The sequence below is a fragment of the Rhamphochromis sp. 'chilingali' genome (assembly GCF_963969265.1).
Source record: "Rhamphochromis sp. 'chilingali' genome assembly, chromosome: 15".
Taxonomy (NCBI): Eukaryota; Metazoa; Chordata; class Actinopteri; order Cichliformes; family Cichlidae; genus Rhamphochromis; species Rhamphochromis sp. 'chilingali'.
The window spans coordinates 25,323,320-25,351,193 of NC_137942.1; the positions used below are offsets into that span (position 1 = coordinate 25,323,320).

Here is a 27,874-nt window from a genome sequence, read left to right on the forward strand (position 1 = left end):
GATGGTTCCTCTTCTTGCTCCTCTTCTTTCTCGTGTGTCTGCTATCTAAGGTATTCACTAAGCACGTGGTCGGTTGTGGCGAACTTCCTCATATACTCATTGATGTTTGTTGTCTCCTCCTGGCCTGTGGTTCTGACTCTCACCAGTCCTCAGCCTCCTTCCTTTTGCTTAGTGTGCAATCTCAAAGTGCTGGATTTGGGGTGAACGCTGACCCTGTGGGATTCCCAGGTAATTTTAGCTGTCCTCAATGTCTGCAAGATTGTCTTCTGGTAGTGCAGTCCCCTCAGTTGTGACTACCTTCCCGGACTACCAGCCGTTGTGGTCGTGCGATGAACTGCTGCCTTTGGTTGGCCACCCGCTGCTGCTGGGTGGTCAGCCACTGTGGCTGGGCAGTCAGCCGCTGCTACTGGAAGGTCATCCGCGCATGCTGGAAGTTCATTCGCTGGTGTTGGATGGTCAGGCGGCATTGTTGGGACTGTATGCCACTGCTCTAATATCTTGTTTATATTTTAAAGACCAAATTTCCAAATGCAGAATTTGCTTTAAACAGACTAAATTGTTCCCGTTTTGATCTAGATTTTGTATTATATATGATGCGATATTGTGTCCACCCAGTAGTAATCTATCCCAGTTGGATTTTTGTGCATTTTCATTGTGTTTTTATGTTCATTTATCATAATGTCTGCTTCCTTGTTGCCCAGGTCACTCGGGAAACTAACTTTTTAAATCTCAGGGAATTTGTTTATCGAAAGAAATCATTGAAATTACCCAATGGGCAGAAATTACAACTGCGATAATGATGACTATCTGGAAAGTTTTTTTCCTAATATCATCACTTTAATTATGTAAATTTCCCCCTGAGACATTATGTCCTCTGTAGTTGACACAGATAAACAGAGAGGTGCGTTTTTTCCCTCAGTTCTTAAGAGGTTAATAATGTTAAATCATATACAAACACCAAAAGATTTTGGTTTAATCGAATATATAAAACAATATATTTGTAGATTTGGAAAAAAATGTGCGTCATTGAGTGTTGTAGTTCCCTAACTCCTTTACTTTGCAGTCTCTAAACAAAGGCCGTGTGAGACTACATTTTAATAGCGCCATATGTGATTTCAGTCAGTAGAGGGCACTGTTTACTGTTAACTTATTTGTAGTGGCTCAGCATACAGACAACTAATATTATACAATCATGAGTTAATTTACAACAGCAAGATGCACTCCAACAACACAAACCTTCACCAAGGCAACTCACTGTCGGGGCAGTACTTACTATTAAGGGAATAGTGCTGTATTTTGTATATTTTCATTGTGTTTTCTTTGATATTTTGAAACCTTTTTCATGTGAATATATACATGCATGACATTTATTTCATTCTTTAATAAAATTCATTTAAATGTTTAATAATAAATATTAAAAGTATGCATGAGAATTCTACATGTATTCAAACTGTTATGTATCTAAACACTGATAATCTGTTACTGCTGTGTGCATAAAGTCATAATAAAATAAATGTTACCAAAACAAACAAAAGTTGCACAATTTTAAGCCTATTTTTAAAAGATAAAAGACATTTTATGAATGTTTCACCTTATTTAATCCTACAGAAGAGGTCAGAGGTTCAAAGTAACAATATAATTAGAATAATTCCCTAAATGTCTGTATGTTGTCAATACAAATGTCAGTGAGAAACATAGATTTAACTAGTTATAGCAGTTTTTATCACTTTGACAGTCTATTGACTTTGAAGGAGAGGTCAGAGGTCAAATGTGACATGATATCTGAAATCTGCATATGGCCAGGGACTTGCAGGGGGTGTGAGCACCTGCCCATTTCCTGATGGGTGCCCCAAGTGCCCTTTTCATGAGGCATTTTTTAAAACTTTATTTTATTCTTTTTTTTTTTATGTCTGTGTTTGTGTGTGGAGTCCTGCCTGTGCCCCTCAACAATAACATTTAACTATTATTCACAATTTTGCTAAATAAAATGATCTGTCTTGCATTAGTCACATGAAAACCATGAACCAAAGCTCACCTTTGGCAGCAGAGCGCGCTGGTGGAACAAGCTTGCAAAGCGCACGCTCGTTTTTTGCTGCCTGGGCGATGCGGAGCTGTAGGGGAAGCACCGTAATTAATTGGGAGACACAGACTGATGCAACAAAAACCAATAAGTAGGGTGTACAGCGTACACTATAGTCTATAACAACAGGAATATTAGGTTATTGTGTGCACGATGAAAGCTGTCTTGTGGCAACTGACGAATTGAAACAAATGAGCGTGCTGTGTGTCCAAAAGCGCAACAAAACATTACCTGTCCTTTTATTAAATGCTCAATTAGTGGTGGTCATTAGCTGCTAACTAACTGGGTAAGGGTTACAGGGGTCTTAGTCTGGCAACCGTTTTAGGGAACATATTTAGTTTTAAAGTAAGTTACAGGGCGTTCCCCTGCCTTTCTGGTATGCATATCCACATAATTATGGATTATTATAATTACGATATAAAAAAAACACAAACTGTAATTTAAAGAAAATACACTAAGAAACAGATTATATTACATTTATATTTCGAATATGACAAAAATGCAGATTTTTCAGCAGCAAAATTATTGTATCTCTACAGTTTAAATGTTTAATAGGCTTTCTGCCTGTACAGATAGTCAAACAGATTGAATCATCATAAATGCATTATTTTATATTTATTATTTATTTTTTAAATTCTTATCACTTAGCACTAAGAATGAATAATAAGGGAAGGATTCTGGATCAGCACCATGACACAAACTTGTGGCCATAGTATGTACAGTATTCTGGAGAAGGTATGAGATGTAACTGTATATGCATGTGTGTATGTGCGTGTGTGTTTTATGTGCATAGATTTTTTTTGTTACATTCTTACCCTACTATGACAACCCCTTTCTTTTGCCCTACTAATACTCTGGTTTCAGTTTATTTCCCACATTTAAAAAAAAAATCTGTTGTCTTATGGTTCCAAGAGCTGTCACCAGTCTTTGCATTTAATTGTTATCTCATTACATTTCTTTAATTAGCTACCCTCTCTCCTATGGACTTTTTAATGTCTACAGTCTCAGATCAACACAGCCCTGTCCTCCAGCATTATCAGCATCAGGAGCAGCAGTAACCCCTCAACAGCAACATTGTACCCCATCAGGTAAAACATAGGCTACGTTTGCTTTGCATTGTCCCCACCCGATTACAGTGATATAGTTTGATGCGTTTTCATATTAGGGCACATAGAACCATATTCGTCATGAATATGGTTCTATGTGCCCTTTTTAACTTTGAGCACCTGCCTCTTCGGAAATCTCTGCATGGCCCTGCTCAGCAGAGCTCTGACTTTTGGTCAGTCTTGCTGTAGTGCTGAAGAGAAACCTAGGGTTGTTCTTATTTCCTTCAATAAGTGATGAATAGTAAGATGTCTACTACTGAGGATTTTTTTTTAAAGCAGCAAATTGGCTTAAACTGGCTCCAGGCTAAATGATGATCTTCTAAATTAGTGAGAGGATATTTCTTCTCCAGCCTACGAGTTATCTGCTTTAAAAGAAGTTGTTACTTGAGTCACCTTTGCCTTCCTATCAGGTTAAATGCATCTGGACATTGTCCTCTGGCATAAACAATGCATTTTCTTAAATTGTCACTCACTGGGTATTTTTTCTTTTTAAGACCGTTCTTTATAAACTTCTGAGATACTTCTGTGGGGAGTTCCACTTTCTGAGATTCTCAGACTAACCGATCTAGCACCAACAACTATGCCACATTAAAAGTCACTTAAATCACCTTTCTTCGTTATTCGTTACTTCGTGTGGTGGCAATCGCGGAGCTTCCACAGATTCAGTAACATTAGCAAGTGGATGAGGGAAAAGGGAGGCAAGAGGAGGAGAGAAGTTATGACCTGCAGTCTATCTGGGTCAGATATAAACCAAGTTTAGTTGGAGTTATGCTGACTTTTTCGTACTGCGTGCTAGCTAGCATGACGGGGTTTCTATACAGCTGGGTGAGTGCTATGTTACTGATGTTGAACTTTATTTTGTTCATAAGGTTAATTATTAGAGTTGCCAGCCGTCCCCTAAAAAACAGAATCGTCTCATATTCAGAGAAAATATTACGTTTCTTATTGAGGTGAAAAGAAACAGTTTGTCCCGGACTTCAGCTACAATGAAAAAGACACAAAGCTGGAGTTATTCTGTGTCTTTGCTGCACAGCTGCCTCTTCTTCTCTCATTCTCCCCCCTCCCTCTCCTGTTTCTACTTCAATCACGAAACTGATCAATGATCAACTGATCGGCTTTTCTCTCTTGTTTGTTTATTGCCTACTTCGTGTGGACGTCGCGTTAAACAACAGCAGCATGTTTGATCAGCTGTTGTTAGAATTTATTTAATATTACTTTCTAGTATCAGCTGATGTTTGCTGGAGCCACAGCTGTAAAAGCTGCTGGTCATGATGTCGGTTTGGATATGTGATGAGATGGAAACATGAAGGTGAAACCAGGAGATGTCCTTACTGAATCATCAGAGCTGAACAGGTGATGGAGAAACAGGTTTACCTTTTAGGTGACATGAATGAGTTGAAGGGAAGTTATGAACTGTTTCTGAGAGACAAATAACACCAGGATCCTTTTTTTACTTAGCTGACAGCTGGTAACTGTGCAGGTGCGGGTCTAGCAAAGTTTGGCCAGGGGGGCCATGTAGGGCATTAACAGGGAAAGGGGGGCAGAAAGAAATACTTTTCTTTCTTATTCTCATTTAAAATGTCTAGCTTTTAAAAAATAATTATCTGAGTCTTACCACAAACGATTGATAGATTGATACATATAAACCATCAAGACAGTGTACATCACTGTCACAACAGCGTTTGTTTTCATTCAAAGGCTTTATGATTTTTCCTATAATGGTGGGCTGGTCTCTAGTCAAAATGCCCGGGCCGATTTTTTGTCCCAGTCCAGCCCTGTATGCAGCTTATCTGCAGTCTGGTGTTACCTACATCTTTCTATTCAGAAGGCAGAATTTCCGAGTTCCGAGTACAATCGAAAGCACCACGACTGCCGTTTTTGTGTTGGATGTAAAAAGTGCACATGACGCTGTGACGTAGGCTAGAATCATGGCGGCAGTCAACGACGGTCCAGGCGTGGGATTTCTCTCGTGGAAATGTGCACATTATCTTTTCCTTTCTATTGGTAGGTGGCACAGTGCACTTGTGGCAAGTAAGCAAGCTAGAAGACTGGCAGTCTGGCTGGGTATCCAGTTATGGAAGCAACACATTAACAAGAGAAGTCTGAGTAAAACCAAAGTTACTTTCCCTAGTAACTAGTTACTCTGAAAGTAATGAGTAACTTGAAGTAACTGAGTTACTTTTGATGGAAGTAGCTAGTAATGTAACTAAGTTACTAATTTAAAGTAACTTACTCAACACTGGTCTTTGTGTATGTGTATGTACACAACGTGAGTGCTGTATTTTTTGTTTTTATTTTTGAATGTTGTTATTCCTGAATAATTTGCCAGTGTGAACTAAAACTCATCTTAACTGACCGTTTTCGAAGACTGAGTCCTTGAATGAACCTGGTGTTGCTGAACACTCACAGAATGAGGACATCCCCGGAGGAGAGGATGAATTCAAGCCTTCACAAACTGCATATTTGGAGAAAGGTAACATCTTAACAAATAAATAGTTGTACTGCACTACAAGGGTGTATATTTCATTGATAGGTTTGCTGTATATAATACAAAATTAACTCTATATGTTTCTGTTTGTTAATATAAACAATTTTACTATTCTCAGTGTGATTAAGTAAATGAGTTTGCCAACGGCACAAACAGATATATTCTGTAACATGGGCTCAGATATTTTATAGTTTTATGAAACAATAACCTTGGAATTTCTGCTTTTTTTTCTTTTTGATCCTGTAGGAAAAGAAAGAGAAAATGCAGTTATTATGGAAAAGGTAAGAGTCAGTTTTTAATGCTTTTTTTTTTTTTAATTGAAGAACTAATGTATGTTTAAAAGAGAATGTCTGTTATTAACTGATCAGAGTGGGACTTGGTGTGATCTTCTGCTGCTGTAGTCCATGTTCTTCAGTTTTTAACTTCAGAGATATTCTTCTGCATACCTTGGTTGCAATGAGTGTTTGACCTGTGACATTAACAACACATTTTTACCCAGATAATTATGGCTTACTGGTTATTTTCTCTTCTTCAGATCATTCTCTCTAGAGATGATTCTGTGTGAAAATCCCAGTAGATCAGCAGTTTCAGAAATACTCATGCCAACCTATCTGACATCATTAACCACATCAAAGTCACTTAAATCACAGTTTTTAAAAAAAAGTTCTGCTACATTTTTTCACACTTTATCGGGTTGTCTTGACCATGTCTACACAGCTAAATCCTAAATATGCCCAGTTGCTGCCATGTGTTTGGATACTTTTGTTAACAAGGTGTGTGTGTTGCTGTTGATGTGCTTTTCTTTTCTGACTTATGAATGTTGTTAATCCCACAATCTGTGAACTAAAGCTCAACTAAACTATTTTTTTTCCATAGTGCAATCTATTGAAAGCCCCTGGTGTTTCTGGACACTCACAGAAAAATGATGACAATACAGGTGGAGTGGGTCACATCAAGCCTGTACCAACTAAAACTAAGAAGAAAGGTAACATTCTATCACATCTTAAACAAAACAATTTATTTATACAGCTACTCATTCTAGGTTGTTTTTGTTTGTTTGATTATTAGTTTCCCACATTTTGGCATTAACTTCACAAGGTGCAATTGTAAAGTAATGAGACCATAGCAAAGTCTTGGATGTCAAGGACCTTTGCATCTAACATTTTTAGTTGATTGCAATTGATTCAGTTCACATTACAATAAATCTGGGTTTCTATAAGAAATGGATTTGATCACAGGGTAATTATGGGATAGTTAGAGATTTAAGGAATTTATGGGTCCTTATTTTTTTTTATTTTTTTTTTTCATTAAGGACCCTTATGGGTTTGGCAGCACGGTGGCACGGTGGTTAGCACTGTTGCCGCACAGCAAGAAGGTCCTGAGTTCAATTCCAACACCAGGCCGGGGTCTTTCTGTGTGGAGTTTGCATGTTCTCCCCGTGTTTGCGTGGGTTCCCTCCGGGTACTCCGGCTTCCTCCCACCGTCCAAAGACATGCAGCTTGTGGGGATAGATTAATTGGATAATCCAAATTGTCACTAGGTGTGAATATTCGAATGAATGTGAGTGCAAATGGTTGTCTGTCTCTGTGTGTTGGCCCTGCGACAGACTGGCGACCTGTCCAGGGTGTACCCTGCCTCTCGCCCTATGACAGCTGGGATAGGCTCCAGCACCCCCCGCGACCCTGAAAAGGAAAAGCGGAAGCGAATGGATGGATGGATGGATGGAATTTATGGGTGTATTCAATATTCAGTTATATATTTGAGGAATACATGAAGGCAGTTTATATCTGTAGAATTATGAAAAGACTTCTGAGTTGAGTCATAGGTAATTGTGTATGTTTTTGTTCTTTGTTTTGTTTTGATAAGATTTCCCAGGCCTTATCTATTTATTTCTTCTTAGTCTCCTTCTGAGTGGTATTTCTATTGGAGTTCTATCATAGAGTGTGATTTACAGTCTAATTGGAACAGCTCAGACACAACCCATGGTCAAAGAAGGCAAAAATAAATTGAATGAAGACTTTTGGCTAAACTGTGTATTGCACCTTTTCCCCCCCATAGTCCCTTAATCTGTCCCTCTGCTAATCTGGTAAATCAATTGTCTTGTGCAGGTACCTCCAATATGACAAGGAGTGTAAGCGAGGATAAGGTCAGAATCTTTTTTATTTACTTATTCATTATTGACTTATTTATTTATTTGTTTTTTAACGTTTATCCCACACAGTCTTAAGAATTTATCAGTTTATCAGTTCCTAAGTGTGCTTTATTTCTTGCAGCAGTCAGTGACTCAAGTAAAAAAAGGACAATGTACAGGAAACATTGAAGGACTTCTCAGCAGGCTTCACCTTCAAGACAAAAAAACAAAGATGTCACCAGCAGACTTACTTAAAATATGTCCTCCTGTGAAACAGATCCATGACACATCTGAGAAAGATCTAGCGCGTACATTTCTTCAGAAGTTATCAATGCTGGACTATCGAGTCAGATACATTCCTGTAAGACAAGACGATGCTGATGTGAGCTATTCACAAACTGTTACGATTTCTGACAGTGATGACTTAGATGCTCTATTTAGCACCAGTGTAGATTCCCAATCAAAAGAGTGTCATGTGCATCCATGCTGGGAGTTAACCGTCAAGAAAAGATGAAGAGAGAATGAACAGAGAAGAAGAAACGGCTGATTTGGGCCTGTGTTTGATTTGGGAGGCCACACAGGAAGCTGTGAGAAGAGGGGACGAGGACCGGTGAGAGGTGAAGGCTGGACGTGTTCAAGTGAAAGTATAGGAAAATTGGGTTGAAAATTGAGGCTGAACTTGTGGGGTTTAGAAATGTCCAGAGCATCGCAACAGAAAGGTGAATTAAAAAAAGAGAGAGAGAGCAGGATGAAGAAATAAATAAACTAATAATACATAAATGAATAGAAAAATCTTTTGTATATGGCGAGGTGCTGTGGGCACCTAAGTCTTTGATAGTGTAGAATTTTCAAGTCAATACCATGGTTGCATCTACTGAAAATCTCTGTGAAGCTTAAATCTCAATGACCTTGACTTCAAGGTCAGAGGTCAACTTTTCTGAAAATCAGAGGAGTTTCACATTCATAACACAGGTATGTCTACTAGGAGGCTGAAGGGTAGCACTATATATTTATAAACAATCAAAAACAACAATTATTACGCAATTTATTTCCAAATTGTATGGAATTTATTTCTGTAAAGGTGGTGTTTTAGGTCTGATTGAAGGACTGATGTGATGGTAAGGTGTCCGCTGCTGCGCTTTGAAGATTGGTAGGCTTTTTTTTTTTTTAAATTTTCACAAGAATTGCTACTTCCCCTAGAGTTTTGGCCACTCCAACAATCAGAAGATTTCCCTATGAGCAAGCATTTAGCGACAGTGGGAAGGAAAAACTCCCTTTAAAAAGGAAGAAACCTTCAACAGAGCCAGGCTCAGGAAGGGACAGCCCTCTGCCACGACTGGTTGGGGTGGGGGGAGTGAAAATTTAAAAAAAAGAAGCCAAAGTGATCATTTTTGGAGCAGCTTAATTAATTTTTGCATTGTAATTTGCTGTTAATGTCATTTTCCAACCCCAGTTTGTGTTTTTATCACTTTTGTCCAGGGTGGAAGATGCCATGCTGGAGACTGATTCAGTATGGTCTTTCAGTGTTGATACATGGGAACCTTTTAGAGAGGCCAGGGCTGAAAAAGGGATGCCGGAGAACCTGAGAGGGTGTTATCCGCTGGTGTGCATCCAAGGCCAACATCTCTTTAATTAGGCTGACAAATAAGCGTTGGCCAGCTTCTGGTCCTCGTCTAAACATCATTAGCTGTTCGAGGTCATCCAGACGTGTAAGTATTATGTATCTTGTCTCCAGGGATTCATGTCCTGTCCCTGGAACAGAGCCTTTATATTGTTCTTCCGTCTTAAATGTCCAGCGCTGTTGCTTGTATTTGTCTCCAATGAAATAGTTTTCAGTGTACACGCCAGAGTCTAGCACATGATCTGGTGGCTGACCCTGAGTTTCTATGATGAATTTCAGATAATCATAGTCATTCTCCGAAGGGTAGAGTGGCACCCCTGTAGCAAGCTCCACAGCCACCAGCCCCAGAGACCACATGTCACTTGCTTCATTGTAAGGAAGGCCAAGCATAACCTCAGGTGCACAGTAACCAACCGTCCCCACAAAGTCACCAGGTATCACTGCAGACGCAGGACATGCGAGGCCAAAGTCTATAAGTTTGACTTTGATGGGAGACTCATGGCGGTTTACAACCATGATGTTTCCAGGTTTGAGGTCAGCGTGCACTATTCCCACAGAACCCAGGTGGGACAGAGCATTTGTGAGTTGACCTAAAATTGGCCTGACTTCGCTTATGGGGAGACCCTGTTTATTCCGGTCCCCTATGTAGTCCCACAGGCATTGATCAAGGAGTTCAAATTTCAGGCAAACCCGCTGTCCGTCGTGGAAAAAGCCGTTCCATTGAACAATGTTGGCGGCATCTGGATCCAACCTTCGCAGCTGCTCCAGGATGAAAATTTCCACATGTGCCTGTTGCAGAATATCAGGGTCGCTCTTGTTGACTTTAATGGCAACAGCTTGGTTGGTTGTTGTGTCGCGACATTTGGCTACAATACCAAAGCCCCCTTCTCCGAGGAAAGCCTCTACCTTGTAGTGCTTTCCCAAAATGCTCCCTTTAACTAATTCAAGCTCATCTGAGCTGAATGATGGACTGGCTGATGTGTGGACGAATACTTGCTGAGAAAATTCAACCGAGTTTTGAAAACTGCAGTTGATTTTCTGTGATCTCTTGCTTTCCAAGTTTGAAGGGTGCTGAAAGACCACAGGGTTTTGTGATCTTTCAGCACTCATGTCAATGCACAGGGAACTCTTAGGGCTGAAAAAGGGATGCCGGAGAACCTCCGAGGGTGTTATCCGTTGGTGTGCATCCAAGGCCAACATCTGTTTAATTAAGCTGACAAATAAGCGTTGGCCAGCTTCTGGTCCTCGTCTAAACATTATTATTTGTTCAAGGTCATCCAGACGCGTCAGTTTTATGCATCTTGTCTCCAGGGACTCATATCCTGTCTCATACTGAAATTGTTGGTCAGTCTTAAATGTCCAGCGCTGTTGCTTGTCTTTGTCTTCAATGAAATAGTCTTCAGTGTAGACGCCAGAGTCTAGAACATGATCTGGTGGCTGACCCTGAGTCTCTATGATGAATTTCAAAACATCATAGTCTTCATTTCCAGGGTAGAGTGGCAGCCCTGTAGCAAGCTCCACAGCTACCAGCCCCAGAGACCACATGTCAATTGCTTCATTGTAAGGAAGGCCAAGCATAACCTCAGGTGCACAATAACCAACCGTCCCCACACGGTCACCAGGCATCACTGCAGACGCAGGACATGCGAGGCCAAAGTCTATAAGTTTGACTTTGATGGGAGACTCGTGGCGGTTTACAACCATGATGTTTCCAGGTTTGAGGTCAGCGTGCACAATTCCCACAGAACCCAGGTGGGACAGAGCATTTGTCAGTTGACCTAAAATTGGCCTGACTTCGCTTATGGGGAGACAGTGGTTTTTCCGGTCCCATATGTAGTCCCTCAGGCATTGATCAAGGAGTTCAAATTTCAGGCAAACCCGCTCTCCGTCGTGAAAAAAGCCGTTCCATTGAACAATGTTGGCGGCATCTGAATCCAACCTTCGCAGCTGCTCCAGGATGAAAATTTCCAATTTCGCCTGTTGCAGAATATCAGGGCGGCTCTTGTTCACTTTAATAGCCACAGCTCGGTTAGTCATGGTATCACGACATTTGGCTACAATACCAAAGCCCCCTTCTCCGAGGAAAGCCTCTACCTTGTAGTGCTTTCCCAAAATGCTCCCTTTAACTAATCCAAGCTCATTTGAGCTGAAGGATGGGTGAGCTGACATGGTGAAATGTGTCGGCTTGGTCGGTGAATTGCTAAGTAAAATTCTCTCAAAACTCTCCAAAAAGGGTTTGCTTACTGTCAGGTCAAGGTCCGTTCAGCATTAAAGTTTAACAGAGCAAAGCTCCTACTTAAGGGTTTTTTCTCTCAGCAAGATGATGACATAACAAAGGATCTATGTCATCATCTTGTGATGTCACAAGATGTCACCTTTTTTCACAAGATGCATTCCATTTGGATCAAAGGCATTCTATTTTTTCAGTTGAAACACTAAAAAAAAACAATGTTTCAACAGGCCAGGCTGCATTTTCTGCTGCAACATCTCAACAGGAGATAATAAGATAAAGACAAGGAAGACTGGTGATCTATCCATATCAGCAACATCGGCAGGTTTCTAGTGCAGGAAGTAATAAATTCAGCCCTCGTGTTTGCACTACAGGTTGCTTTCATGAGTATTTCTGTTTTTGTGGTGGGGGAATTTTTCCTCGTTCCAACGATGTAAACAAAAACATTAATTGTGCTTTCCGCAATGACTAGTAATCATTTTGTCCTACTGTTCATTTACAGAACAGGAAAGGTTTTGTTTGGTTATGATTGTTTTGCAAGAAATACTTCAATCACAGTGTGGTAGTCTTGATTAAAATGTTATATGAGAACTGTGGCACCATGTGTGACCAGATATTGGCATGTAGTCGTCGCCAGACTGTCATCAAAAGTGTGAAGTTTGGGACAGACTGGACAAAATACATTTTTAGAGATGAAAATCTTATGTCCAGTGATAAATGATCAAAATTCCACCACAAACATGGCTTTGATGAAGATGTCCCTTTCTGAAGTAACCCCAAAAAGTTCCTGAAGTAACCAAATGGAATTTAACCAGTGACCTCTCACTTTGCAGGCGAATGTGTAAACCAGCGATGCCTGGAAAACACTAAAACTGTGCCAAAATGTCATTTTACATTCAAAATGGCGGACTTCCAGACTTCCTCTTTGGATTGGGTTCACTGAATCTGTGTGTAATAAATGTCATACACGTATTTCAAGCTGTAAATAAGTTGTTAGAAGTTCTTTAAAATTTCTTAAGTGGTGCTGTAGATCCATTTCCGCAGTGCCAGTCACTTTTTAAAAAAAAGTACATTTTGACCTGATGTGAAGAATGCAAAAAATGTCATTAGTTTGGAAGCATGTTTGGTATATGATATACTTGCCTGACTAATAATAATTTATTATTACTATTACTACTGTTGTTGTTGTTGTACAATGGAGCCTTTCCCCTGTGAATGACCAGCTCCCAGCTAAAATGTGTATTTTGTGCCATTTATAAGGTCAGTGCTTTATCATACCTTAAACTGTGCAGGGTAAAAGCCTCAGTTGCTGGGAAAAGCACAGGTGTATTACAGTTTTTCTGAATTGCTAAAACACTAAACCCCATTGTAAAAACTAAACTGTCAACTATGAAAACTCTTTCATCAAATCAGTCCCACTGTTGCCAAAATCTTAAACACTATTCAAAGCTCAGTCTCCCATTTAGCAAAACTCTAAACACAAAACACACTTAGCAGTGTGGTGCACCTGTTGTCGTGTGAAGGCTGTGTGCAGTAGTGATGTCTCCTGTGTGTCGAAGCTTTGAAGCGTGTGTCGGGTAATCTCGTGGTAGTTTTGTAAAGCGCGTATCGAGGCTTGCTTTGATTACGTATGCAGTGATGTTCGAGGCCTCGCGGGCAGTCCGTACCACGTGACTGATTCAGGAACTGGCTCGCCGGTTTGCACCAGATTCTAAATAAATTGGGCAGCAAAACACAGCTGATTCCCCGTCACATTGTGTTGTGGAATTGGATTACGTCCCAGTTACATACTTACTTGAACATTTCTCCTTCGATGGAACCAGCAAGGAAGAGAATATTTGTCTGACAACATTTAATCTCATCTCTCCTAATAAAGTATGCACACAGTAATAAATATCACAAATGATAAGTACCATAATATAAATCAACAACACCACAGATCTTATAATCTGATTTCTGTCTTTTAGTTTATTAAAAAGTGAAGCACCACACACTAGTTTGTGTCATTGTCCAGATGTACATAAGCATGATTACACAGTTACACAATCATACCAAAACTCTGTCCTGATAGTTTCCACTTTCTCTTTTGTATCAGACATACTGAGACAATATTCGGGATAAATAACCATGAAAACAATTTATTTATTTATTAAGTTTAGAGGTTTACACATCACATCATTATAATCATTGAGCCTGTCTGACTTTAATCGTCCACTTGATGACGCAGTAGAGCCAATGAATCGTCACAATGCTTCGAACCATGAGTCGACCAGTTGGATGGAAAGCTTCAGTTCATCACAAGGCTTCATCTCACCATCACTAATGAAAGCTCTTATAATTTGGCTGCTATTAGAGACCATTGATTTAGGCTCTCTTTGGTTACTACGTGGATCTTTTTTCAGACAAATTAATGAAAAAAATATAATAAATGGAAAAACAGAGTACAAATGTGGACAGTTAACTGGATATTACAGCGCGATTTCAGTGCATAAATACATAAATGCAGGTCTGAGACATAAGTGGTGCAATATTGATAGAGCTCACATGACTCCGTCCTGTTCGTATCCCAATGGATGTTCAGATGGCAGTATTTCACTGCTCAGACAGTTTTCTGAAGTAGAACATAATTACAAAGCTATCCCAGTGTCAGTACGCCTTACCTTTGCTTGTCCCTGACTCAGTCACTATGGATATTGAATGTCCTCTGTGGACATTCAGGCAGATAACAAAAACATGGAAGAAAACTAAAATCAAGGGTGATTCAAATGCCATCACCATGAAGACAATGCCCATCTGCAAAGCCGAGACACCCATGGTGTTTTTCTTCCGCCTGGGTTCACTTCCAGTGTCAAAATCTCAGCTCATGAACACTGTGATCAATGACCGTCACAGCACCTTCTTCCATAGAAATTGTCCAGGTAGCACCAAATCTCGCCTGCTGATGGATGGTGTGGCAGAGATTGCCTGGTACTGCCCTGCTGGAAAACCCAATGACTCCTTCACAGACTGCACTGCCTTTTGTAATCTTCATGGTGATGCTCTGTCATTTGAAAAACAGCGTGAGATACTGATTGAAAAAGCTTCAGTCACTGTTGTTCTTGTGAGAACTCTGGAAAAAGGCCAGAAAGGTACTACAGTCATCTCAGACCTTTACAGGTCACCAAAGCCTCTCATTATTCTCATTGCTGATACTGATGGTAGTGCAGTTCAAGTCAAAGATGGAAAATACAAAGTGGGTCTGAAAGACAGAAGCCAGTCAGATGTTTCTGAAGAACTGAAATGTCATGATCCTGGGCCATGTTGGCCCAGTATTCTTAGTTTCATGTATTTTTGTATTTTGTTCCTTATTTAGGCCATGCTTCCTGGGCTGCCCTGTTACGTTGTTCCCTAAGTGTTTTCCCCTTGTGACTCTTACCCCTTGTGTGCCCCTCTGTGTATCTGTGAGCCCTCGTCTCTCCTTGTGCTTTATTCCATGTTTTCCCCAGCCCGTTACGTCTGTGTTCTCTCCGTGCTCTCTCTCCTCCTGTCTGAACCTCTGTACTTCCTGTTTTACTTTGCCCGTCTCCCGTCAGTGTTGCGTTCACTCCTGCCGTGTCTTGTTATGATTATTAGTGTCACCTGTGTTCCCCGTGTGCTCCCACTTCCCTCGTTAACCCTCTGTGTATTTATGTCTGCGTCTCCCTCAGTTCTGTGTCGCGTTCTCCCTCATGCTGTGTGTTTCTACCTGTAGCTCCCTGTGTGTTTTGTTAGAGTCTTCCCAGTTTAGATTTTGTATTCAGCAATAAAAGCTGCCATTTTGAGTTCAGTCCTGTCTCCAGTGAGTTTGCGTTTGGGTCCAATTCCTGCCGGCACACAGCCAGATCATGACAGAAGAACGCGACCTCGACATGGACCCAGCAACTCACAACCCCTCTGCTGAGCTCCGTGAGGATTTAATCTACACAGTGGAGTATCACTGTCAGGAGTGGGCAGCGCTGCCAGGGGAAGAATATCGGGAAACCATAGCCATCCGTTTACAGAGGATGGTGTCCGGACTCCCATGGCTATTCTGCGCGCTACACCCCCACATCCAGGACTTCCTTTTCTCCACCGTACGCATCCACCCGGAGCAGCCGCTCCAGTATGAAGAGTCGGAGGATGTTCAGCCCGGTCCGCTGGAGGATTCGCGGCCTGGCTTGTCTCCTCCCCCTTCTCGGCGAAAACGGCGTGCACGCCGCCGGCGTTCCCGAGCAGCGGAGCAGCTTTCTTCCTTTGGTGAGAGTGATCGTGTTTCTCACATTCCGCTCAAGCATTCGGCTCCCAGGCTTCCGGACATTGCACCCTCTTTGAGTAAGACTGTGCTTCCCTCCGTGGACTTTGTTAAGCCTGAATCTGTAGATTGTGACTCAGCAGAATTAAAGTGTCAGGGTTTTGAGGCAGTTAACTCAGTAGCATCTGTTTCTGTGCCTGTTGTTCCTCTGAGTGAATCCAGTGTCAATGAGCGAGCAAGTGATTCTTCTGTTCTGCCTAAACCTGGTAATATAGAGACAATTAGCCATGTAGCTACTCAGAGTGACTGTCTTACCTGCTCACCTGCTCTGTCACCAGAAATCCATGACAGTAACCAAATGGGCTCGGTTAAGTGTTGTGTTCCACGGTCTGACCATTTGAACTCTGTGCACCAGGCATTTAGCTCAGTCTCTGCAAAGAATGTTCAGGAAGCGCCTCACGAAACGACTTTTTGTGTTGTTTCCTATGGGACTGCCACTCAAACCTGGGACGGTGCTGCACCTCAGCTGGTAAATGTAGATGGCAACGGAGCGCCACCTTCTCTCGTGCCTGCTAAGCAGGAGACTGTTTCTGTTTTTCCTCGTGGACTCCTTGAAACTGTGTATTCAATGCCTGCTAAGGTTTCATCTGCTATACATAGACTGGCAAAGGATTTTAGTTTGAGCACAGCAGAGCTGGTTGCACAGGTTTACTTTTCTGTTCCCCGGTCATGTCAGTTTAACTCTGTGCGCCATGCTTTTTGGCCAAGTTTCATGGACTCTGTGTGTACTACGTCTCGGGCTACATCCTGTACGACTGTGTGTAGTGTTGTTTCACATCCAGGTTATACAGACGCTGCTTGTGTGAGTTCTCCAGTACCCGTGACTGCTCCTAAACTCACTCCTTCTAAGACTGCTATCCTACACCAGACTCACCCACATACTGCTACCAGAATTGCAGCCCCGCAGAACTGTTGTAATCAGCTTGTACACTCTGAGGTTTTCCAGTCTGAGCTCAGCCACACACCACCACCATCATCAGCCCTAGATATAACAGTGCATGCTGAGGGCACAAACCATCTGAGACTGAGTGTTCTGTAACTGATGCTCCTTCTAGTGACTGTTTCATGTGCCAACCCGTTCTGTCTTTTGACATGTCCAGTGGGGCCCAGTCAGCTCCACAACCAGTGATTAATCATTCAGTTTCTCGAGTGAGCGGTAACAAGATGGTCGCTTCCTTTGTTAAGCTAGCCAAAGCTGTTCGCTACTCCTCTGAACCTGTTGCTGTGAAAACTGTTGTGGGTGTTACTTCGTCCCTGGACTGTGTGGCTCCCCATCCAGTTAGATCTGAGTCAGCCTGCCGAGTCGGTTCACCTATGGACTGTATGAAAATTGACTTTGTTTCCCAACCTGTGATTGTCCTTCCAGCCTCGATTCTGAAAAGACCTGTTTCTGGCGTTCTTCCTTCTCTGACCTGTGTTAGACAGCACACCGTTCCTCAAGAGACAGTTGCTGATGTCTGTTTTGAAACTGCTTCGGTGACTGTCCCTGAGCTAACCTCCTCCAGGACCGCTAGCGCTAACCTGGAGAGTTTAATAGCAGTGGATTTCCTAGGACCTGCTTGCTTTAAGCCTAGGTCTCCTAAAACTGAGTTTGGCACCAATAACTTAGTTCACCCAGTGACTGTTACTGTTCCTGTGCTTCGCTCTCCACCTCCAGTTCCTCTACTCAGGGCAGCACGGGCCCAGCTTTCCCTTGCACCCGTATCAGCTCCTCGGGTGAGGGTGGCTGAGGTCAAGCTGGTCCCTGCTTCTGTCCCTAGCCTGGCAGAGACTCCGTTCATCCCGGCACCCGTACCTGCTCCTCGGTACGGGTGCCGGTACCGAGAAGCACCCGTACCTGCTCCTCAGTAATGGCTGGTTGATGGACACCCAGCCATTGCCTGCACCTGTTCCGGTTCCCCGGGTGAGGTCAGCCGTGACCCTGCCGACTCCTGCACCCGTCTCAGTTCCTCGGGTGGGAGCGGCAGAGGTCCCGCTAGCTCCTGCACCTACACCGGCCCCCAGGGTAAAGGCAGCCAGAGCCCAGCTCGTCCCTACACCCATATCTGTTCCTCGGGTGGGGATGGCTGGTGTTCGGCCAGGCCTAGCACCTGTTCCTGTTCCCAGGAGGAGAGCAGCCAAGAGTCAGTCACCTGCTCAATCACAAGTTCAACTACCTGCTGACCCGCCATCACTGCAACCACCACTACAACTTGCATTTCTGTCCATAGCACAGTCATTAGCTCAGTTATCAGCCCAGTTCCCTGTTTGGTCACCAGCTCATTCTCTAGTTCAGTTAGCTCAGTCACCAGCCGAGTTAATAGCTCAGCAACCCGTTCAGACACTGCCAACCTCAGCTGGAAGCCTTTGTGAGCTTTCTCCGCCAGCTGAGGACTGCGTGGTGCTGACAAACTTTGGACAGACTGTTTGCCCTGCACAGCCCCAGCCGTTGCATCCCAAGCCGACTGCGTGTCCTGTGCAGCTACAGTTAGCGTCCCCTCAGCCAGAAGTCTCTGCACCTGCTGGCTCTGCATCTGTTCTCGCTGGGGGTTCAGGGGAACCTCTCCAGCCTCTCCTCGTCTCCGCTGGGGGTTCAGGGGAACCTCTCCAGCCTCTCCTCGTCTCCGCTGGGGGTTCAGGGGAACCTCTCCAACCTCTCCTCGTCTCCGCTGGCGGCTCTGGTCAGCCCGGCCAGCCTCTCCTCGTCTCCGCTGGCGGCTCTGGTCAGCCCGGCCAGCACCTCCTCGTCTCCGCTGGAGGGTCAGAGGGGCCCGTTCAGCCGTTGCCTGGTCCGGCCTCTGCATCAGCTGCACCCACGCCCGGTCCGGCCTCTGCATTGCCTTCAACGTTGCCTGGTTCAGCGTCGGCCTCGGCCTCAGCTTCGCCTTCAGCTTCGCCTGGTCCGGCCACCGCTTCGGCTTCAGCTTCGCCTGGTCCGGCCACCGCTTCGGCTTCAGCTTCGCCTGGTCTGGCCCCCGCTTCGGCTTCGCCTGGTCCGGCCCCCGCATCCGTTCCAGCTCCGTCGCCTGTGGCTGCCACGCCGCCGTCTGGTCCTGCCTCGTCTGGTCCTGTGCCCACCAAGCCTCAACCAGTACGCCTGACGCTCTGCTGCCGCCGCCGTCTTCCACACGGCCGGCCTCCGGACCCGCTCTGCTGCCACTGCCACTTTTTGCGTGGCCGGCCCCCGGAACAGCTGGACTGAACTTTTGTGCTGTCGCCCCCAGGTTAACCTTCCGACCTCTTTGAACATTGCTTCCATGTTTTGACCTGTTTTTGTGCTCCTTGTCTTTTGTTTGGTTTCGTTCTCTCCGTCCTGGTCCCCCGCTGTTATTCTTGTGTTTTGGTTCTTGGGTTTGGGCTGTCGGGAGCCAGCCCTTGAGGGGGGGGGGGGGTTATGTCATGATCCTGGGCCATGTTGGCTCAGTATTCTTAGTTTCATGTATTTTTGTATTTTGTTCCTTATTTAGGCCATGCTTCCTGGGCTGCCCTGTTACGTTGTTCCCCAAGTGTTTTCCCCTTGTGACTCTTACCCCTTGTGTGCCCCTCTGTGTATCTGTGAGCCCTCGTCTCTCCTTGTGTTTTATTCCATGTTTTCCCCAGCCCGTTATGCCTGTGTTCTCTCCGTGCTCTCTCTCCTCCTGTCTGAACCTCTGTACTTCCTGTTTTACTTTGCCCGTCTCCCTCAGTTCTGTGTCGCGTTCTCCCTCATGCTGTGTGTTTCTACCTGTAGCTCCCTGTGTGTTTTGTTAGAGTCTTCCCAGTTTAGATTTTGTAGAGTTTTTGTGTTCAGCAATAAAAGCTGCCATTTTGAGTTCAGTCCTGTCTCCAGTGAGTTTGCGTTTGGTTCCAATTCCTGCCGGCACACAGCCAGATCATGACATGAAAGGAATTATCAGAAAGATTTTATATGAACCTCATAGATCCTTCCAGCTTGAATTCATGGCCAAAGTCCCTGGAGTCACAGTGGATGAAGATGATGAAGTCTGTCAAAAAGGGAAGTCTGCTGCACTGAAAACAGTTAAAATGCTTCAAGGGATGGGAATTTCAAAGAACAAAGATACATTTCTACCTTGTCAAGGCGATCTGTGGCATGAGCGGTGTAAAATAAATAAAGAGCTGTATCACCTTAAAGGAAACATTGAGAAGGAAAAAAGTCATAAGCAACAGCAACTGAATAAAATAAGACAAAATCAATGCAAAGCTTCATGTAGTGAACTGATGAAGTCATTCACAGAAAGCCTCTTGTCTTTGCCATCAAAACAGAAGGAGTACTTCCTGAAATGGACTCAGATCTTAATAGATGCCCTATCCACAGACATAGCTGGACTGGCCATCGCGCATACCGGGCAAATGCCTGGTATGTTTTTATGGGCCGATGGATTTTTTTTTTTTTTTTAGGAAGGGTATATATAATGAAAGGTGTTGGATTGGCCAATTGGTCATGATCGACTCTGGGCTGGACCAATTACAGGCCGGATGCACCCGCCCCCTTGTTTAGCAATCTCGTGATTTTCGCGCATTGCATGCCGGGAACTCGTGGCAAAACAATCCAAGTAGCGCATCAAATGCAAGCATTTGCAGCACCGCAAAACGTTCATTCTCCGGTTCCAATACCTTCTTGTTTTTTCTTTGCCGCACAAAAAAGGAATGTACAAAACAAAAGGAGAACAATGCCGGTCCGTACAAAGACAGACTCGACGAAAAGACAAAGAAAAGATACGAGGAAAAATCAAAGGAGTGAAAGGGTCAGACCCTTACGAGCACACAGAGTGGACAAAAGACGTTAGCGTGCTGCCCAACTTTCACCACGCTCAGATTTATAATTATATGGTTCTTGGAGTGAGTGCATACACTCATGAAGTTTAGTAACTTCAGGTCACTGCAACAAGCCCAGGTACAGTTTACCGACGATGGGTACAGGACCTTGAAATGCACCGTGAAAGACCATCGTACGAACAAAGGTAAGTTTACCAGTCTCACAAATCGTCGTCATAAATACACATTCGCTAACCGTTTATTAATAGGACCTTTGAGCTCAACGGTAATTAATTAGTAGTGGAAATAATCTCTGGTAGCATTACAGAAATGTAGCAGTGACAATAATATTGTATGTTGTAATCACACTGGACAATTAGTGATACAAAACAACTGTTTTATCCTGTGAATAAAAGTATATGTTTTTGTAAATGTACCATGGTAATAACAGAAGCGAAACGCAATATTGTGTCAGGACAATTCACTATTTATGCACAATAAACAAAGGAGCATAGCGCAACAATTTCTGTTCAGCGCCAGACTTGCTTGTAACCTATATCACCAATTATGTTAAGAAAAATGACGTATTAACTACTACAAAACTCTGACCTTTGTGGGAATGCTTGGAGCAGACTAACATGTGAGCTGGAGTGTTCTGAGACGTTATATTTGGTATATCCAGACCATCCGTCGGCTCTTACTTCGGAAACATGGCTTAAAAAATTTCTCTTCAACGACGTAATCCGATAAAAAAAAAAAGATCTCTTTACCCGTCGGCTTCCCGTGGCTGTCATGCGACCGACTATTGCAGTTAATAATACAACAGCTTGTTGCCATTTTTTGGGTTTCTTTTTATCGCTGTGTAACTGAGTTCAATTGAAAGCCTGCGTGCGCTAATACCGCTTGCCACAAGTTCCCAGAATCCTTTGCGGTTTTACCCCTGAATGACATCACATTTTCAATCTTTATCCTGGTGGGCCGGTCTCTAGTCAAAATGCCCAGGCCGATTTTTTGTCCCAGTCCAGCCTTGTCCACAGATGATCTCTCTTCAATTCTCCAAAGCTATGATGAAAAGTGGACTGAGGTCTTGACTCTGAAAAAGGAACCCCACAAATCTGATCTGTTAGCAAGCAAACAAACAGAGCTTGAACAAATATCCAAAACACTGCAGTCTGCAACCTTTTGCCTGGAGCACATCTTCAGAGAAATGGGACAGATCTATGAAGCCCATAGAGCAGTACAAACACAGAATAAACTGACTTCCTGGTCTAAATATCCAAAGTTGGCTGCAGATCTGATGATTTCAGGACACCCAGTGGAGCTGATGGATGGTGATGCAGGTCATGTGCCTCTAACATGGATCTGTAGTTTTTTAGATGAAGTCATCAAGAAACTAGTGTTAAGGTTCAAAAATTGAGGAAGGAGAGTACAAACCACCATGGTCCAGAAGCTCTTGGTCAAACAATGATTTTAATGACTACACACGTCTGGGAAGAACAGGAATTGGTCTTCGACTTAATCAAAGCATAAACAGATATTTTATACCGTCAGGGTTTGATTTACTGACGCCCCCTTCATGCGTCACAGACAGGATATATACACATACGTCAATATCAAAACCACAACGACTTTTGACACAATTTAAAAGAACAATTGTCTTCTATCTTCATAACAGGTGCTTCCTGTCACTGCCGGATGCTCGCTTGTCATCTTGACACCTCAGCAGCAGTTCTGCTACAAACTGCTCTTTTTGCAACCCCAAGCAAAACATAATTAAACTTTCACCTATAAATGATTCTCTCTAACTAAGTGTGTGTGTGTCTGTGTGCTAACCACAATTGCACCCTGTTTCACCTCGCCGACTAGCTCCTGACCCCTAACCAGACAGAGAGACAGAAGCCACCCTCAGATATGTAATAACCGAACTGAAACTTTAGATATGTCATCTACTAAATAAATGTTTTAATCAAGAACCCCTACTAAAAGCTTAATACAAGAATATGAACATATAAAAGATATTAAAATGAACTGTTGTGTAAGCATGTATTGCAATTCCTTCTATGTTCTAGTTTTCCCTCAGCATGGATCATCTAGACACTCTCACTAGTGAAGCTTTAGACCATTAATGAACCTGAACATCAACTCAAATAAGCACAGATATGCATTGTGTATAAAATAGTTAGAACTGCACCTGGAATACAAAGTTAACATTATCATAAACATCTTAAGGCCATCTTAAAGCTATCTGTTACATTGTTAAAACAATGATCAATTTGAATAACCTAGTAATTCAAATGGCCTCGTCTGGCCTAAACTACAGATTATATTATTAATGCAATGGTAATAATGATGATTATTTAACAATAGCAGTAAAATAATTTCCCTGCTCCACACTCCCTCTCTCGACCTCTGGAACACCAGAGGTCGCAATACATTGTGTCCTCGCTCAGCAAATCAGACAACCTCATGTCATCTAATTGGTCCAGTAATAAACACCCGCTCCCATTCGAGAACACTCCATGTGTAAGCTTAGGTTTTCTCGGTCCCTCTCTGGTGGTCTCGGACCTCCCTGTGGTCGTCGAGATCTTCTGCAAAGGAAACAAAACACCTTTTCCTGCACCTCCCTAACTTATCCTATCTGGGACTCTTTAATCAAAAGCCTGATCCTAATTATCTTCTTAACTTATTGACTTGTATTTATATATTCTTCAACGTTACTCATCACTTTGAAACCCTTTAAGCGCTGGTTTCACGTCCGGTTGCTCGCTCTATTTTTCCCTTATCTGATCATCAACATCCTGTGCACAAATTGTCGCTGCTGCAAGTTCCTCTACTCTAATCTTAAGTCACCTTTTTAACAAGAAAATCATCGTAAGCGCCTATTCTACTAAAAGATCCAAAAGAAAACAACCACTTTAATCAATTAAGTTTAAGCATATAAGCAATTACTCCTGTATACATTTCATCATAGCTAAATGCTGCCTAAAAACAACTCCTATGTGTTAACTTCATTTTAACCTCACATTTCCTATGTTATAACCCGTTTTTGGTATAGCCTTTTTATTTCATTTGCTCCTTTTAATTTAACAATACCTTCTATGTAATATCTGTATGTGTAAGCCTACATTATAACCACTTCTTCTAAAGATCAAAAAAGAAATCAAACCTGTTCTCCTCCTTCAACCCTCACTAATTTTCCCCTAAGATTTATTCACAGCTTTGAAAAACCGGCATTGTATCTTCTAAACAGGATTCAGTTCTTTAATCCTTTAACCTTAACATAAAAATAACAGTTTCAGTTTTACCATACCCAAATGACCAAAAACCCCAAAAAGTCCTGAAATAATCCTAAATTATTAAACCCTAAATTCCCCCTTTTATTTTTTGACACATTTCATGTGTCAAAAATACTATACATCCACAATACTATACAAAACTTAAAATGCTCAGTTTTCCCCACTCATGATCCAATCTATGTCATAAAAATAAACTTAAAACAGAACAATTATCAGTCATGTGTTCCTCCAATTAATGGTAACTGAGTCATAACCGAAAATGTTTCCCCTTTAACATTTGGCATTCTCCCAACAATATACTATAATCCCATAATCTAACCCCAGTCAACAAAACAGAAATTTTCTCTGGTAGAAGCCAATTGTTTGTCCACATTTATTCATTCCCCCACCTTCATCCAGTCACACACATTCACATTCAGTCACACCATATATTTGCTAATAGTGGAGCTTCAGATCAGATTCTCCACCCTCAGCAAAATGAGCTCATTTTTTATTTTCCATAGGAAAATATTTCTTTATGCTTTTGGACTGGATTGAATCGCTACAATCCTTTTTACAGGGACTTACGACCTGATTAGTCCCCACAGGTAGCTTTCTCCTCAGCCAGTTGTAATCTGGAAAGCCCCCCTTACATTTGCTCTCCCCGAGAATTTTCAGCGCTGTTGCAGGCCTGCTTAGAACAGAAATGAGAAAAAATAGAGCTGATTATTAGCTCACAAAACACAAAACAAAATCACTTGACCGGTTTTCTTTAAGTGCACTGTTACAAATAATGGGCCAATTCTTAGACATGTCCATGTTTCCTAAAACTCCCTCTATTAAAAACAAAAACAACAACAGCCCTAACCTAACTGACAGAATCAACCCATCACCCCAACAACCTCAACAACCTTAAGCACACAAGTTTTGCCACCACATAATTTCACCTCCTCAATACACCGAAAGTCTCATTAAAACCACACAATTTGCACAAAAAAATCACCCCCTTTATGCACTTCAACATACTTGGATTCAACATAAAACACAACCCCCCTTACAACAACATATCACTAAACTATAAATTTCCTACCCCAATCTGCACTTCTCTTCTCTCTGCTATGCTTCCTCTTCTGAAAGCCACTTCCTCAGTCACACACACACACACACACAGGAAGTTCCTTCGTCACCACTCACTCCAGCTAATTTGCATACTGAGTCATCTCTCAATGAGTTGCTGTAACAACAGAAACATATGTATAAACATTACCACCTTATTAAATTATTTTATTTCTTTCTACAGTGATCACTGGTTTTGATCACTCAGTACGAGAGAGCACTCCTAAGTCACTCTTTTAAAACTACTTTAATCACTTTTTTCATAACTCCCTTTGTCATATGGCTTCTTCTATTCCTCAATCACAAACTCAAATGTATTTTATTAACCATTCACACCATTCCACCACTCATACAAGTAGCAAGCTGATCTTCATTGCGTATCTTTGTGTTCTAAGCCAGGTTTAATCAGTGTCTATACATGAATCATCATGGGCTTGTCTTGTCTTTATAAGGTTAATGCATTTTCTGTTTGTGTATGTGAATTTGCATATGTTGCTTTTGCAGTGTGTCAGACTCCTTCATAATTCTCCACTTAAGCCGTCAGTTTCTTTCCCAAATTTACTAACCCTCATTTTGATTTCCCCTTAAATAACAGCATTCCTTGTCCTCAGCCAGAAGTTAGGGCTCCACTTGCCACTTACCCCCTCCGCCTTGGCCCAGCGGCTTTACCCTTGAGGTCCCATCTTCTTACTGAGGCCGAGTAATCGTGACTGTGCCTGCCTTAGGTTGTCCCAGGGTTTCGAGGTGGGATCTTACCCGTCATGGGCTATCCAGCCTTCCATACTCGCCTGATACGGGGGCCAAGTGGGCAGGGAAGGGAACACACTGGCTCTGGAAATTAAAGGAGTATAAGCTGCTTCCTTCATTGCATCTTATATTAAACTATCTCACTTCTGATTCTTTCCTCGAATAATTTCACATATGACACTTTGTGTATGTGTGTTTTCTATTCATTAATGTAATTGTCAGTTATTTTCTCTCTTCATTTTACCTTCTTTTGTTTGTTTGTAACGTTCTACTTTGGTTCTACTAAATCTTGATGTAAAAACAATACACCCTTATTTCACGCACACACACTCTGCAGACTTCCTCTGTTCACACACTCGCCTATGAGTTATTATTATTAGTTATTTATTATTTTGTTCAAATCACACAGAATCATTCAAATCGAGTACTCACAGCATTCACATCACAACCTTCAACGTGCTCACTTTCAATCCTGCAAGACGCAGAGATGGACATCTCCTTCACCTAACATAAACTAAATTACCATATCAACATACAATTACTGAAATTCAGACTCAAATACACCGTCTGTTTTAATAAAGTCAAAGAGTAAACGGGTGTACCAAGTGTATGTACTTATGCGTTCTTGAACTGAAAGAAAAGAAACTCAAACTCTTATAACATCACTCATGCATCTCTCAAATTAAAAACACTTTCAAACTTTAAAACATCCTACTTTACATCACCAAAGAAATTGCACCCTGTTTCACCTCGCCGACTAGCTCCTGACCCCTAACCAGACAGAGAGACAGAAGCCACCCTCAGATATGTAATAACCGAACTGAAACTTTAGATATGTCATCTACTAAATAAATGTTTTAATCAAGAACCCCTACTAAAAGCTTAATACAAGAATATGAACATATAAAAGATATTAAAATGAACTGTTGTGTAAGCATGTATTGCAATTCCTTCTATGTTCTAGTTTTCCCTCAGCATGGATCATCTAGACACTCTCACTAGTGAAGCTTTAGACCATTAATGAACCTGAACATCAACTCAAATAAGCACAGATATGCATTGTGTATAAAATAGTTAGAACTGCACCTGGAATACAAAGTTAACATTATCATAAACATCTTAAGGCCATCTTAAAGCTATCTGTTACATTGTTAAAGCAATGATCAATTTGAATAACCTAGTAATTCAAATGGCCTCGTCTGGCCTAAACTACAGATTATATTATTAATGCAATGGTAATAATGATGATTATTTAACAATAGCAGTAAAATAATTTCCCTGTTCCACACTAGGTGACCAGAGAGTTTTTGTGTTGTCAGTTTTGGGCGTACAAAGCAGTGGAAAATCAACAATGCTGAATGCCATGTTTGGATTGCAGTTTGCAGTGAGTGCAGGCAGGTGCACCAAAGGTGCCTTCATGCAGCTGGTCAAAGTGTCAGAGGAAATCAAGAAAGACTTCCAGTTTGACTATTTTCTAGTGGTGGACACTGAAGGACTGCGAGCTCTTGAGCTGGCAGGAAATGCTACTCTTCATCACGACAATGCACTAGCAACATTTGTTGTTGGCCTAGGAAGCTTGACACTGATCAACATCTTTGGTGAGAATCCAGCTGACATGCAGGATGTCCTGCAGATTGTTGTTCAGGCTTTCATGAGGATGAAGAAAGTTAAACTTTCTCCCAGTTGTGTGTTTGTTCATCAGAATGTGACAGATATCGCAGCTGCTGAGAAAAACATGGATGGGAAAAGACACCTGCAAGAAAAACGGGACCAGATGGCTCAACTAGCTGCTAAAGAGGAAGTGTGTGATGCTGAGTGCTTTAGTGATATCATTGACTTTGATGTGCAAAAAGATGTGAAATACTTTGCTCAGCTATGGGAGGGAAGTCCACTGATGGCTCCTCCAAATCCAGGCTGAAGAACCAACACAATTAAAGATCACAGTCCTGAAGATCACAGTGTCCCCTTTCATCGATCTCAAGCAATCAATGGTTGGCACTACAGAAACACTGAGATATTGTGTGTTGACTTTTGTAC

General features: G+C 42.2%; 1 pseudogene across 1 annotated transcript; it reads left to right on the top strand.

Annotated features, from left to right (window-relative positions):
* The first annotated feature begins 247 nt into the window (after positions 1–247).
* Positions 248–27,755, top strand: LOC308411789 (interferon-induced very large GTPase 1-like; annotated as a pseudogene). Its single transcript has 11 exons — positions 248–445; positions 5,554–5,659; positions 5,921–5,955; positions 6,551–6,659; positions 7,783–7,820; positions 7,948–8,304; positions 14,238–14,937; positions 19,831–20,301; positions 21,737–22,103; positions 25,595–25,629; positions 27,130–27,755. The product of its transcript is annotated as an interferon-induced very large GTPase 1-like (transcript).
* The last annotated feature ends 119 nt before the right edge of the window (positions 27,756–27,874 follow it).